Source organism: Haplochromis burtoni, unplaced genomic scaffold, assembly GCF_018398535.1.
Source record: "Haplochromis burtoni strain Fernald_Lab_line unplaced genomic scaffold, NCSU_Asbu1 Contig_74, whole genome shotgun sequence".
In the NCBI taxonomy this organism is placed as follows: domain Eukaryota; kingdom Metazoa; phylum Chordata; class Actinopteri; order Cichliformes; family Cichlidae; genus Haplochromis; species Haplochromis burtoni.
In genome coordinates, this window is record NW_024582435.1 from 923,189 (window position 1) to 938,193 (window position 15,005).

A 15,005-nucleotide genomic window follows, 5' to 3' on the forward strand; every position below is an offset into this window, starting at 1 on the left:
CTCCATACTGGGGAAAAAAAGGAAAAAGCTTAAGTCAAGCTGCTGACAGTTCAATCTCCTGTTTCCTCATCTCACTGGCTCTCTCTGTAACTCGCACATCTCATTTTTTCTTCCGCCACTTATTCCCATTCCTCTATTTTTGCCTGTTACCCACACACACACTGCCTCAGAGATTATCCCAGTCTATTCTGTGGGTATATTCCAGCTGCCGGGGCGCTCCTAAAACGAGCCGACTAAACCCCAAAAGTACGTACACACACACACACACACACACACACACACACAGACACACACAGTTCACACACACACACACACACACACACACACACGCCGGTTATTCATATCTTGTGGGGACATCTTATTGACATAATGCTTTCCCAAGCCCCAAACCATGAAAATGAATGCCTAACCCTGACCCTAAACCAAACCATGACCCAACTGTAACACTGACACTTGAGTCTCAAAAATATATTCAAACTTGTGGGGGACCAGGATTTTGGTCCCCATAAGGGCTGTTTGTTCCCACAAGCATAGTAAACTTTCAATTTTTGGCCCCCACAAAGATATTAATACACACACACACACACACACGTTGGTTATTCATATCTTGTGGGGACATTTAGCTGACATAATATTTCGCTAGCCCCTTACCCTAACCCTAACCATCAGAAATAAATGCCTAACCCTGACCCTTACCCTGAACCTAACCATAACCCAATTGTAACCCTGACACTAAAACCACATTTTGAGTCTCAAAAACGCCTTCAAACTTGTGGGTCCCCATAAGGGCTGTTGGTCCCCACAAGTATAGTAAACTTCCAATTTTTGGTCCCCACAAAGATATGAATACACACTCACACACACCCATATGCACTTGGTCTCCGTCAGCAGCCTGGATGCTGTTGTGCGAGGTAAGAAAGCGTTTAGCATTAATAAAAAGAAGGAGCTCCTCCTGTGTGTGTAATGTTGAACATGTCGTCTAAATCACCTTCACCCCTGTAAAATTCAGCTTTTGTGAATAATTCACATTTCCAGTGGATAAAATTGCGTAACCCGTAACCATTACTGCGCCGCTGACGAGACATTACTGTACATCATCTGCACATTTTGAAGCCATAATATTTTGTTACAGTAGGGTGTACAGCCCGTTCCCACACAGTGAAAGAACGAATAAGAGGCTTTATACCAAAAACAGCATAACAGAATGAGGGTGAATTAAATGTGTACGTCCCAAGTGATGGAGACAAAAGGTTTTATAGAAAACTAGGTTCTTCTTTTCTCCTCGTGGAGCCCAGAATTAGATATTACAGACCGCAGCCTTTTCTTCTTTTTCTCTGCCTCTCTTCTTTCTGCATTCCAGGGAATGATGCCAGAAGGCATATAAAACAGATTTGCTGGCCCGGCTTTCTTTTTGAACACCTGTCTTTATAGCTTCAATATCTCAGGTAGAGAGACAGCGGGATATTAAGAGGGAATAGAGAGGTGGAGCAAAAGAATGAAAAGGCATTAGGAGGAGAAGAAAGGTGGAAAGAGAGATAGAGCGAATGAGAAGTAAATGAGTTAGAGAGTAGGCAAGTGTGATATAGAGAGGGGGAGTGATATTATGAAGCCATTGAGCGGTGGCGAAAGGGGAGGGGGCCGAGATGAGAGGTGAATTATAAAACAAGGGAGCGAATGGGGTGAAGATGAGGGCGACAGACTGGAGAGGTGAAAGGGACATTAAAGACACGATTTAAACAAGACGTTAAAGAGGAAACTAGAGACAGGTGAGGGTGAAACACTGCATCAGCTCCTGGAGGCTGAGGTGAGAGATGAGTAAGGGAGAGGAAAAAGGGCACGGTCATGGAGTGGAAGCAAACTTCTACGAAGGTGGTATTATTACTGTTATTATTATTATTATTATTATTTATAAATCAAATGGAAACACCAGAGTGTCCATCTCCCAGTGCCAGAGTATAACTGGCCACAGTGTTGAATTAGAAAATAACTCTAATATCCATTAAAGACAACAGCCTGAGCTCCATTCACCAAGCTGTCTTCTGGGCTTCAGTCACTCACGCAGCAAAGTTAAAGCTTCCTAACTTCATCTATTTCAGGTGAGCTGGATGCTGAGACTGCGTTTGCTGTCTGCACCATCTTCTTTTCTCCTTTAATGCAGTTACTGGATGAATGATATGGTGTGCTGTGAGGTTCATTCTACAAATGGCCCATGTGAGAACTCTGTGCTCCACTTTTGGAGAATCAACTTCCTTTACTTTACTTATCTGTAATTAGCAACCCAGCCACAAGCACATGGTGCACTCCCAGTGCCGGTCACAAGCTGGAGTTGTGTCACCCAGAGTGAAATCAAACATGTGGATCATAAAGAACGACGCTTCAATACCAGATAGGTCAGGACCCGGGTTAACAACGACCACTTCTGGTGCTGTGAGCCAAACGAGTGCCGGAGGAAACGCTGCCACTGTGGACTGAAGTTAACAGAAGAGAAAAAAGGGAGATGTGGTGGGAGTGAGTGAGAAGGAAAAGCAGGAGGTTGGAGATGAGAGTGGATGATGAAGATGGAGCTGCCAGGCTGGAGGAAAACATCACAGAGGAGGACAAGGAGAGGGTTGGCGTGACAGGAAGACAGACTGAGGTGGAGGCCGATCTGCTGTGGCGACCTCCCTTTAGAGGTCGCCACAGCAGATCTGCTGAAAGAGGAAGACTAATCTCTAATTAGCATGCATGTGTGAACCAACACAGTCTATGGATGCAGCCGTAGCAACCAGGTACCGCGGTCACCTGTGCCATGCATGAAAGACGCTGCCTCGATTGCAAAGAGGTGCGACTACTCTTCACCAAAACTGTGAAAAATGCAATAAATAAAAAAGCAAACTTGGCCGTTTACTGTTCTCCTTTTTAAGCTGTTGTTGAATTTGTGACCTTTTATTACAAATTAAAAGCTTCGCCTTGAAACTGTAACCAACACATTTCAGCCATGTCTTTGATACAAACTACAGGTAACCGTGGCAACTGTGTAGCAACTACAGTAATCATAAGGAGGGTCGCCCGCTGGTCTCCGGGCCTGTGTGGCTGAGGGAGGAGGTGGAAAGCTACCAAAATATGCTTATAACAGCAAATCTGACAGAGAAAGAAGAGCCCGGAGTTAGTTTGTGAACTGACTCACTGGAAAAGACTAAAGCTGTCAGTATTAGTGTGTCTGTAACTGTAAGACACAGAAAGCTAGACGTTCGTAGACAACTGTGACAAGACTGCAGGGCAAACACTACGACAGCTGAGGTAGTGTAACACACTGTACACACCTCTATTCCCCCCCCCCCACACACACACAACGTTTTCCACGCACATAAACAAAACATGCACAATCTTTCTCTTCCAGCACAGCTTCTGTGTAATGTAATCTCTCACATGCACGCAGCCAAACACACACCCTTCCTTCCTCTGAAGGAGCGCGCACACATTTAAACACACTCCCTCTCACTCGTGGAGGGCTGTGGCAGGAGTGGAGCGCACTGGTTGGGGTAATGGTCTAGCGAAAAACCATTTCACGGCATAGCGAGCAGAGGAGAGGCAGAGAGGAGTGCGCGGAAATCAAGCAGAAGAGACTGATACAGAAGGGAGAGGAGAACACACACACACACACACACACACACACACACACACACACACACACACACTGAGAGAGAGACAAGGGCTCATCTCTCTCTTTTTAACAGACCCTTCAATTTACCCATAAAACACACCACCCAATCACTTTTCAGCACTGACACACCCTCACAGACTTGTTCCTTCTATCTTCCCTTTTCTTCACACCAACACAGCACACACACACACACACACACACACACACACACACAACACCACACACACAACACACACACACACCACACACACACACACACACACACACACACACACACCATCTCTTTACTCGAGCTGTCTCGAGGATTTCAGAGGGATTTAGATCGACGTGGAGTATTTTGTAGATGCATCTGCTTAAACGAGTCCACTTAGTCCAAATGTGAAGTGTCTCTTTCTTCCCCCTCGTGTTATCTTCTTCTAAACTCCTTCATCACCGGCCCCACATCAGACTTTTTACAACCCCCCCCATCCGTGCTCACCATTCCCTCCCTGTCCACACCTCATCTTTCATTAACTGTTCCCCTTAAGTGAAATAAAGTGGACCTGTGAGTACAGATAGATCCCATCCAAACTCTTAAGCTCTTTCCTCCTACTGCAGCCTACATCTGGCTCCTACTCTTTTTATGATACAGCCATCATTTCTCAACTTATCAACTCTTTTCTTCTAACTTGAAACCTGCTTTTGCTAGAACGTGTCTGTATCTGGAGCCACATGTCTTTCTTTAACTTCCACTGTCATTTTCTCCTTCTGTAAATCAATAGACAAAGATTTTACTCCCTTTTTGTCTTCTGTCCACTCCCCCACTCCCCACTCTGACTCCCACCCCTGCAGAAATCGATGAATAAGGGAGGCTGGTTCTAATCCGTATCAGTCATATCGTTCTGCTCAGCCAGCACTTTCGGCTGACTCAATTAAAACACAGCTCTCTGTGCCTCCTCTCTCTGTCGCAGCCGCTAAGCCTAGTGCGTGCACACATCTGTATGTTAGCGTGTCTGTGAGAGAGCTATCCCCCTGATGTGCATCATGCCATGTTAATGACGTCTCTGGTGAATTCACGCATTAAAAATGTGTCTGAACTTAAACTCCTGTTTTCACTGTTTACACATCAGCTTTTTAATGAGGAAGTATAACACGAGCCAGAGATTCCCACAACACTCCCATCACGACACAAAATGTTCAACGATTACCTTCTTTCTGTCTTCCTTTGTTCATACTTAAGACCAGGATCTGCTATTATTCTGTGAGTTAGCCAAACTAGAAAAACCCTTCTTGGCTGGTATTTAGTACATGTGCTAACCTGTGCCTGGACTAACAGCTAGTGAGACTGCCTCACTGCCTGTCCATATGGCATTTCTGGGTTTGGAGAAAATCTTTGGAAAATACCGGATACTGCATAAGCTCATCTGACAAGCCTACAGCGTCCCTGAAGTCTACGTCCAATGGGTCCAACTGTTCTACCGCAATGTCAGCAGCCTCATACAGACCCAGCAGGGGCCTCTTGCACCATCCACATTGGGATCCATCATGGATCAGCCCTTTTACCACTGCACTCCATGCACCGCTTGTACCCAGGAACAGGCGACCGCCAGCTGCCCCATCAAGAGTTCAAATATCTTAGATGGAGTTCCAGAAATATGAGCAGCACCATCAAGTCAAGTCAGCTCAATGTCCACTCGCCCAAAGTCAAAGATTTACAAAATCTCCACAGAGCTGAGTGCTGGCCAGCAGCAGGGAAGCTGGCTCTCCACTCGATGGAAATACACCGCGCTGCACCATTTGCAGATAAGATGCACGAATGAATGCCACCCAGAAGAAGGCGCTAATCGTTGGAAGCCGTGCAGACGGATGTGCAGCGGACCCTGTGTTTACCTGGGATCAGCTGTAGCCAGATTCAGCTGTCAATGAGAAGACTTGGGCATCCCTTTAAGCAGGATCAACTGGAAATGAATGCGATTAAAAACGTGTTACCTTTCCCTCAAAAAATACGGTATCCATACAAAGCAACACTCGGCTCACTTTTTGAAATCTTTTAGGATCCTTCCAGCTTTCGCTCAGGTGTGATGGTGTTATTTCCAGCACGACATGACTAAATATATCCATTAGTTTGCACAGAGGAGGACACAATCACACATCATGTCCTCTGTAATTTATGCTTCTGATTTTTAAATAGCACCCTACACAAAGACATCTTTTTAAAAAATAATCTTTGCATCAGTCTGTAATTTTTTTTCTTTTCCATTTTCTTTTGAAACTCAAATTAAATCGAGTTCGTTCCGTGCCATTCCCGGCTCCGTGTAATGACCTGTGATTGCCACCCACCATCACTTGGGTGGTAAAATGGGCCGTTCGCCTTTCCTCCCTCCACCTTCTATCCATCCACGCATGCTTCCCTCTGTTCATTCAGAGCAGTTCTCCATCACACCATTCCCGTTTTTTATTTATTCAGTAAATCTCCATTTGTTCATTTAATACTGTATACCATCCTCCCTCCGTCCATTTACCCGTCCATTCATTCTAGAGAAAGCAGTAATTGCGGCTGCTGGCAAAAAGCCATCCGTTTTCTCAGGCTAATTACTACAGCCTCTTAACAAAGTAGCACTAAAGGAAAGAGTCGACAAGCACACTCACGAGACCGCGCCTGCTCGCATTCACAGGCAAGTGAATGCAAGCAGGCGTGCACACGCACAAATAAGTATTCAAATTAGGTCCTGGCGTAGTTCATCATTCTTCTAATATGTTGACCTCACAGGAGACACTGCACAGAGCCAGAGTCAGCTGCATTAAAGCAAATCGTATTCAAACGGCACGAAATGTTCTCTGAAGACTGGCTGAGCTTATAGCTCTTAACCTGGATTACTTTGGATATTAAAGAGACATTTGTGGAAATGTCCTGATTTGGTTACACTTCTAAGAAATAAACAGCAAACACACATCCCAGCTGCGATCCGGCTCAGACTGCAGACTGCATGTTAAGCCATCGATTAGGGACTCGTGACCAGTGTTGGTCAAGTTACTTGAAAAAAGTAATCAGTAACTAATTACTGATTACTTCCCCAAAAAGTAATCCCTTACTTTACTGATTACTTATTTTCAAAAGTAATTAATTACTTAGTTACTTTTTAAAAACACGATTTACAACCTGAAGAGGTGATAAAGCGATAGATCTTTCAGCCCAATTCTACTTTTTCTGCATAATCCATCATACAAAATGTAATCAATGGAAAAGTCTCTTTTTAAAACTTGTTTTATTAGTTTTAATCTTTTAACTTTATGCATCAAGCAAAAATTTAATTATCTGCAACATTCTCTGACTGGAAGAAATTAGTTTAACATTTAAACCTATTTTCTGCACATTCCAGCACATAAAATAAAATATTTTTTGTGTTTACACTCAGTCTTTCAAATAGATGCAAGTAAAACACAGCAGAAAATAAATAAAGTCAAAGACTCAGCGGTCCTGTTGCTCTATTTTCACCTGTAAAGCAGGAGTGGGGTAGGCGGAGGTTTACCCTGGTGCAGGTGTGCCGCGGTCAGTGGAAGAATCCGCGAGTTTCTCTGTGAGTTTCCCATTACGTCGTAGCTACTCGGTGCTTGTTGGAAGTTTAGGGGTTTTTTCGCTGTAAAAAGAAGTTTTCTTCCCACGCACAGCGGACACTAATGTTTTTGTCACTTTTTATGGAATCAAACTCAAAGTAAGGTCAGTACTTCCACGCTTTAAACGCTGCACGCTCATACTCTCTCGCACTCGATATATGATCCATTGTTGATCTGCACACAGCTGTTGTCACGAACGTCGCACTCGCTTACGTCACTGTCATGAGACATTCTCGCAAAAAAATCACGGTTTTAGTAACGCAGTAACGCAGCGTTCCTACGGGAAAGTAACGTAATCTAATTACCGTTTTTGCAATAGTAATCCCTTACTTTACTCGTTACTTGAAAAAAGTAATCAGATTACAGTAACGCGTTACTGCCCATCTCTGCTGTGGCCTGATGCTTTTTTCTTTCTGTCTGACTCTAATGGGGACCAAACTTTATATCATGAACATCACGCTGTGTTCAATTAGTCTTAAAACCAGCGACTGAGTGTTTAACAAGCAGAATGCAAATTCTGCTGAGTCGCTGCTATTGATCACCAGCCGCAGGAAGCCTCCTGCAGACGCACACTGGTCACTTTGTGTTATTGGGCTGTAAAATCTCGCTGGACTTTGCAGGGTGTGAGCGACAGCTGAAAGTGAGAGGGTGACAGACAACAAATCTGAACGTCTCAGACTCAACTGCAACCGAGGCGGAGGAAGATAGCGAGAGAATAAAATAATCAGGGCAAATGCGCTTATTTGTTTACAACACCAAAGACGCGCCAAGCATCTTTATTCTCAGACCTCTTCCTACTGAAATGTCAGCAATGCACTAGAATAAAGCGCTAAGAATTAAGACTGGAGCACAGTTAAATGTCACAGCGCTGTTGAGCCTCTGGTACAATTAAGACACAGAAGGTCAATTTTCCCCAAAGCTCACAGCTTAGAGCGCCTTCGCCAATACAGCTATTAATACTACTTAATGCAAATCATCCCGTTTATGTGGTGTAGGTGCATAAACGGGATGGAGGAGACGGCATTTGATTTGCGCGCGTGTTTGTATGCATATCAGTACTTAGACCCATCAATCACATTAAAACCTCTTCTCGTTAAATGGCATTTAAAAGTTATCAAGCTGGTGGCATCCCAGCAAACTTTCAGCAGGCACAAAGCAACACGCACACGAACGCACAGGCAGACAGGGCACGAATACAACTCCTGCCAACACTGACGGGAACCTACAAAGAAGTGGTCTTTCATAGACATGAATTATTGGATTTTAGTTCTGGTACAGTTTATGATGGCGGGACGTAATCAACCGTCTCCCCAAACAAATCAAAACCTTACCCAGCTTATAATTTGCCTCTCCTTCAAATTCATCTTCATGTGCACTTCTGGACCAAGCTGCTACTTTCTGGTTACCTCATGCAGGACTCTGCCCGGGACGTTCTCCAGTGTGTGAAAGGTGTGATGAGAGGAGATCGTGTTGGTGTAACTCATTCACTCGCTTTTTTATTGGACAGCTGTTTTTCCTGAACAGGAAATGAGTCCACGTTATGTATTTTTGTAAAGAATAGAGTAAGAATGCACACAGACGAAAACACACACCTGCACAAACTTAATGACAAGAAGAAAAAGAGAAACTGAAATAGGAGCTTTTTCAGTTCAACATGCAGCTATTTCTGTGGGTTCGTGTATTTAGGAGAAGAAGCCGAGGAAAGTGAGGATGGATACAGAAGAGAGCGAGAGAAGGGAAGCAGTGTGTGTGTGTGTGTGTGTGTGTGTGTGTGTGTGTGTGTGTGTGTGTGATGGAGAGAGATGAGGATAAATAAATGATAGTAAGAGGGAAGGTAAGGCGATAGCAGAGAGGATAGGATTAGTCTCTGCTGCAGAGCCTTTGGAGAAATTCACATAAAACACTCACATACACAGAATATTCATGCATGTGTGTGTGTGTGTGTGTGTGTGTGTGTGTGTGTGTGTGTGTGTGTGTGTGTGCACCATACGAGTGCACACCCATGCAATGAAATAGATACATACTATATATACTTTAATAAAAAAATAATAGCTAGAAGTGCCACACACATTTATCCTGTCCTTAGTGTTCTTAACAGTTAAGCTCGTCCTTGAAAGTGCAAGGTGGGGAGTCGATAAGAGAGCAGAAAGAGAGGAAGCGAGAGTGGAGGGCGATGCCATACACACAGGGACAGAGACAAGGATGAGGAGATGAGGAGCCTACAAAGTTAAGGGAGATAATTTGGTTTCCTTTAAGCCCTCCTTGCCACCCAGATAGAATATCCCTCTACCTCTACTCCCCACTCTCCTTCTGCGTCTCCTCCTCTCTGCTCAAACTTCCCGACTTAAAAAAAGTTCCCCTTTGAGGATTAGCGGGAACAAAGGAAGGTGAATTCCAAGGAAGACTAAGAGAGTGGAAGCACGGGGGAGTGAAAAAAGGTAGGGGTTAAAGGGGAAACAATTTACCTGACGGAGAAGTGCGAATGATGGGAGCGAGGAGAAGCCGGAGACAGTAAAGATGAGAGCGGAGGAAATTTTTACCTGCTCTGCCGTTTTTTTACAATGTCAGTGCCTTAGGTAGGAAAATCTCTGCTGGCTGTGTGTTTGTGGATTTTCATATTATTTATTTATTTCTCCATGATATCAGGAGCAAGACTTAGCATAAGAGCATAAGCACATAAGAGCAGCACAGGCATATTTCTGCTGTGTGCGAGAGAGAACCTGAATACAGGGCTGGAAGTGTGTGTGTGTGTGTGTGTGTGTGTGTGTGTGTGTGTGTGTGTGTGTGTGTGCGATTATGATTGTGTGACAGTGGGAGCAGGTGGCCACAGTGGCAGGTTAGATGGAGTTGTAATAGGATGAAAGTGGCACTTTTTCTTTCTGCCTCTCGCACACGCTCAGTTCGTCTTTCAGATGATTGGTTCCAGTCGCACAGTGATGGCCACGAAGTCTGTCAGCTCCTTCTGATTTTTCTAATGTTTTTCTTTTTCATTCTAATTCCATGAAAATTCTGACCTCTTCACACTTCCTCTGTCATCGTGCTACATTTCTTTCTCATCGTCTTTGTTTCCCTTTAATTTCTGTTCACATGCCTGCCCATCCATCCATCCATCCCATCCACCCACCCATCATCCATCCATCCATCCATCACCATCCATCCAATCCAATCCATCCATCCATCCATCATCCATCCATCCATCCATCCATCCAGCCATCCACCCATCCATCCACCCACCCATCCATCCATCGAAACAATAAATTAAAATGTGATGAGATTTTGAGATCTTTTGAAATTAATCACTTTAATTTTTTTAGTTAAAGTGATGAAATCTTTGAAATCCTTAAGCATGAAAGTGTTGCACTGATATGTGCTCATTGTAATCAGGTACTCACAGTTTGCTGTTTTCATACGTGGTCTGTTTATGTGCACATCTGATCTGTGTGAGTGAGCACACGCAGACGGGTGAATATGGACAAAGAAGTGTGGAGAATGGGGGCAATATTTGCTTTTGTGCTGGACGACATGCTTGAGATGGAGGCAGGAATCCACTTTTATTTGAGAGTGTGGAGCTGAATCCATGAACAGATATGTACGAACAAACAGGCAGAGGAAGGGGTGACTTGTTCTTTCTGAGAGTCGTAGGCATGCAAATTCACATAACTCTTAAGTATTTAAACCTTAAGACCTTTCTGACCTATGACCCCAGAGAACCGTTCTCTTTTCTAAAAGCCAATTTCCTGCAGAAACTGAGTAAGACACAATTTTAAGTCTACTAGAGCTCTGCCCACTTCTCATGGCCTCAGGATTGGGCTCATGAGATGAGAGGACGATCCTTTATTTTCCAGGCACTACACTGGATATTGTCCACTTGAAATTCTTAAAATTCAGACAAAGACATGAAAAACATCACAGAACACTTTTCAATTTGTCTGAAAGCTCCAACCCTGCTGAAAGGTCACATATTACTCTCAGTACAAGAAAAGTCATCCATCAAACAGCAGAAACAGAGACGGCTGTGCAGACTGACCAGGATGTAGCTCGAGTCCAGGTGTAGCTGATGGGGGATGGGACAGGACTAGATAAAGTAGGACATGTGGGAAAGATCGAGAAATGTAAGGAGAGAGCGAGACGGGGATTAGAAACCCCCTTAAAGCAGCGACTTAATTTCCTGGCTAATGTGGCTATGATTATCTCCTGGGTGGGAATGGGACTTTTGATGTCTTGGGACCGGACTAATCCTTGGCGGCTAACCTCCACCTCTCATTTCCTCTGGATTAGCTTACTCTGCTACTTAATAAAAAAGTTGAAGGTAGGTCAATATTAACCTGTGTGGGAGGGAAAAGAATTGTGTTTCTCTAACTTTGGAGAAGGGAAAAATGACATTAGTCATTTGTTTGCAATCACCTACAGCGTGTTTATGTTTCCTAAGAGCTCCTGTGACTTTGTGAATAACACGTTCTCTCTGAAGAACAAGTGTGGAAGCAGTAGGACGTTACAGTGAAACCTTGAAGGGAGAATAGCAGACCAAGTCAATGATAAATTAGTTGCAAATTAATAAATGAAAACGAGGAGGTCACTCAGATTACGACGAGCATGAAGACACACTGGAATGTTACTGAGTTTACAGTCAGTACTTATGGGGACTGAGCCGTGTTAGGTTTAACCAGAAATAGTCCAAAAACACCAGAACTTTCTTAACCGTGATTCCCGTGGTACACTATGTAAAATGTGTGGTGCAAACACTGTTGTGCACTAAATAACGACTGCTGTGTTTGACATGCTAGCTGCAGAACTTTGAGATGTGTACTCTCCGGCTGGCAACTGGTTGCCGGAGGTTGCTGGGAATTTTGTTGGTGCAAAAACCTCCTTATGATCGTTTCGGTCACATGCAGATTGAAGTGGACAGTCACAGTTTACATAGAATATGCAGACCCCGGCCATTCACTACTCCGGTGTGTTACTTCACAGTGGATGGTGAGTAGTTTGCAGACAAGTTGCAGACAAATCTTCCACACAAACTATAACCGAGCGCTCCAACCTGCTAGCCGCCAAAGCAAACAGAAGTTTTTGGTACAGCACCATATACTGTTTGCATCCAAATTCAGTCCAGCAACCTCCAGCAACCATTTGCCAACTTGTTGCTGACTGTATAGCTTTCCTCGGTGACTTGTGGTTAGTAGGACAACCCATGCATGGGGCTTTAGCAATCGCAACTTGCTGGGGACAACCCGTTTTCCCCCCTTAATGGCTGGTGGTTGCCAGATAGTTGCAGACTGGTCTCTAGGCCTGTGTGACTGTTAGCTAGCTAACGTCTCCATCTGTACTGATGATGGGCCTTGTGACTGCGACACTACTGATGCTGGGCTATTCCCTTCAGCTCTGCAGCCAAGACAACAAATTTTATCAGTCGGCTTTCTGACTGTTTGACACCGTCTGTTATTGTTGTGGTGTTGTTGTAAAATCAGCTGCTCTCTGCAACTAAACACAGTCTTTCAGCCAAGCTACAGCACTAGGGTCATAATCATTCCCTAACCTCTACCATGTACTTTTACTCTATAAACATAACCACAGCATGGCCACAGAGATGGCCATTAAAATAAAAATAAACTTCAATCTGATGAAGGTCCTCACAGCACAGATTTGTTTCATACAAAGACAGTAAAACAGGCCTCCTGTTGCTGGTCTCGACTTGGCATAAGACTAAACAGACACACACACACGCACACATGATTGTGCTTGTCATGGTAACCAGTTGGCTGTAACTCGCAGTCGGACTGATAAATTGGTGAAACTGAAGGTGACTCAGTGCGTCCAACAATTTAGGGCCTCATGATTGAGGGTTATTTGCAAATTCGCACAAGGACTGCGAGGACTTTTACGTAACCAAAAAGCTGCAAATTAACAAAGATTTTTTGTCTTCAGAAAATCTGTTGCCAAATTTTGTCCAACCATCTACTGCAGATCCTTTTTTTCTCATATCAGGCTTTACTCGAGAGAGAAAGCCTCAAGTGTTGCCAGGTTATCATCCGATCTGACCAATGACATGTCACTTGACCCTTCTCTTGGCCAATGCCCTGTCTCCAACAACCGGCTGGGCCCCAGCTGGCCAATTAGCTCGGCTCTTAGTGTGGAGCTCGGCCAATGAAAAGCCCCAGGAGACTTGTGTTCATCTGAACTCACAGATGGGAGGACAGAGAGGGAGAGGGAGTACGGATGAGTGTGTGAGTGTGTGTGAGCGAGAGGGTGTCGGGGTCTTGGCCTGAATTCCCAAACACTATTGAGACATCTTCACTGAAGAGGCTGGCTAGCTTTGAGTTAACAGTTGGAAACAAATCTCTCCATAAAAGGGACCAATGGGAGAATTTAAAAGCTGATAAAGGAGAGCAAAAGAAAACCCAACGGCTGACCTGCCACGCGCCATATTTATCTTTAATACCTGTGAGTTCTCAGGAAAAGCTAACATGGTTAAAATGTTGCCAATTAAAAAAAGTAAGCTTAAGCTTTTAAGCTTACAGTAAAGCTTATTGATATTATGGATGAGATGCACAGCACAGAGGCTCCAACTCGTACTCCTCTCTTTTTGTCGACCTCTGCTACACTTTAAATAGAGAAAAAGGATTTTTAAGCAGTCCATGTTTAACTATAAATTACACCTGATTTAATGAAGAGCTCTTTAAAGTGAAATGAACTGTGAAAAGTATTCAGTGAGAAGGCATAAATGTTACTGAGGTGAAAAAAATATGAGCGAGCTGGATGGAGGTGGCGTGATGTGCAGAGGAGAGGGGGATTTCCTCTGCCTCAGTGCTTCCACTGATTTGGAGGGAAAATCCTCCCATCATTGTAACAGTCTGCCTATTTTTAATCACAAAAAGAAGAAGTGAAACTGTAAAATGTAAAATAACACGTATCGTAGCGTTAAAGTAGCCGACAGGCAGGAAAAGGCCTGTTTATGTCCCTCTCCCTGCTGCCCGGCACTCTTTCAGCTTCTCAGTGTGACTTCAAGTTGACAATCCATCTCTCACTCGCTGCCTCAGCCTCTGCTGACAGCACTTGAGTCTTTTACCTGCTCTCCTTGTGAAACTCTGACTTTTACTACTGTATGCCCGCTCTCTTCCTCTCCACACATCTCTTGGTATTTGTTATCTATCAAATGACTCACCATATTTCAGCATCAGATATTTCTCTCAGAAGCTCTAAGAAGCTCAAGAGCTGCACGCTGCTTCAGGAATCACACATCAAACACACAAACACACACACACTTTAACTCTGCTTGCTCACAGTTTGACAAAAAGTGTGTACACGGCACGCACACAGGTGCACGTGTGACACGCAGAGGTGTGTATGTCCTCGATAACACAGCTGAGCCAACAACGAAGAAAAAAACGCGCACGCACGCGAACAAACACACACTCACACACAATTTGGCTATCTGTCCTGTCCATAGTGCAGTGGCCAGTGGTGATAACACTCTCCACTGGACCAAAACCCATCGCTCTTTACACACACGCACCTCGTCCAGGCTCTGTGAGCTGGGCTGCACATTTGCCTGCTGGCATCTTTCTTGAAATCCTCAATGAAAGTTGTGAGAGCAAAGCAGAAAGTTGATAACGCGCCATCAACACACAAGAGCCGCACACGAAATACCTGCACACACGTGCACGAGCACAGAAGAATGTCGCCGCCGTACAAACCAAGCGAACTGCTCTGTTCCAGCAAAGACGACTTTGCCGCTGCGTTTGCACGCGAGGATCTTATTCTTCATTAAAAA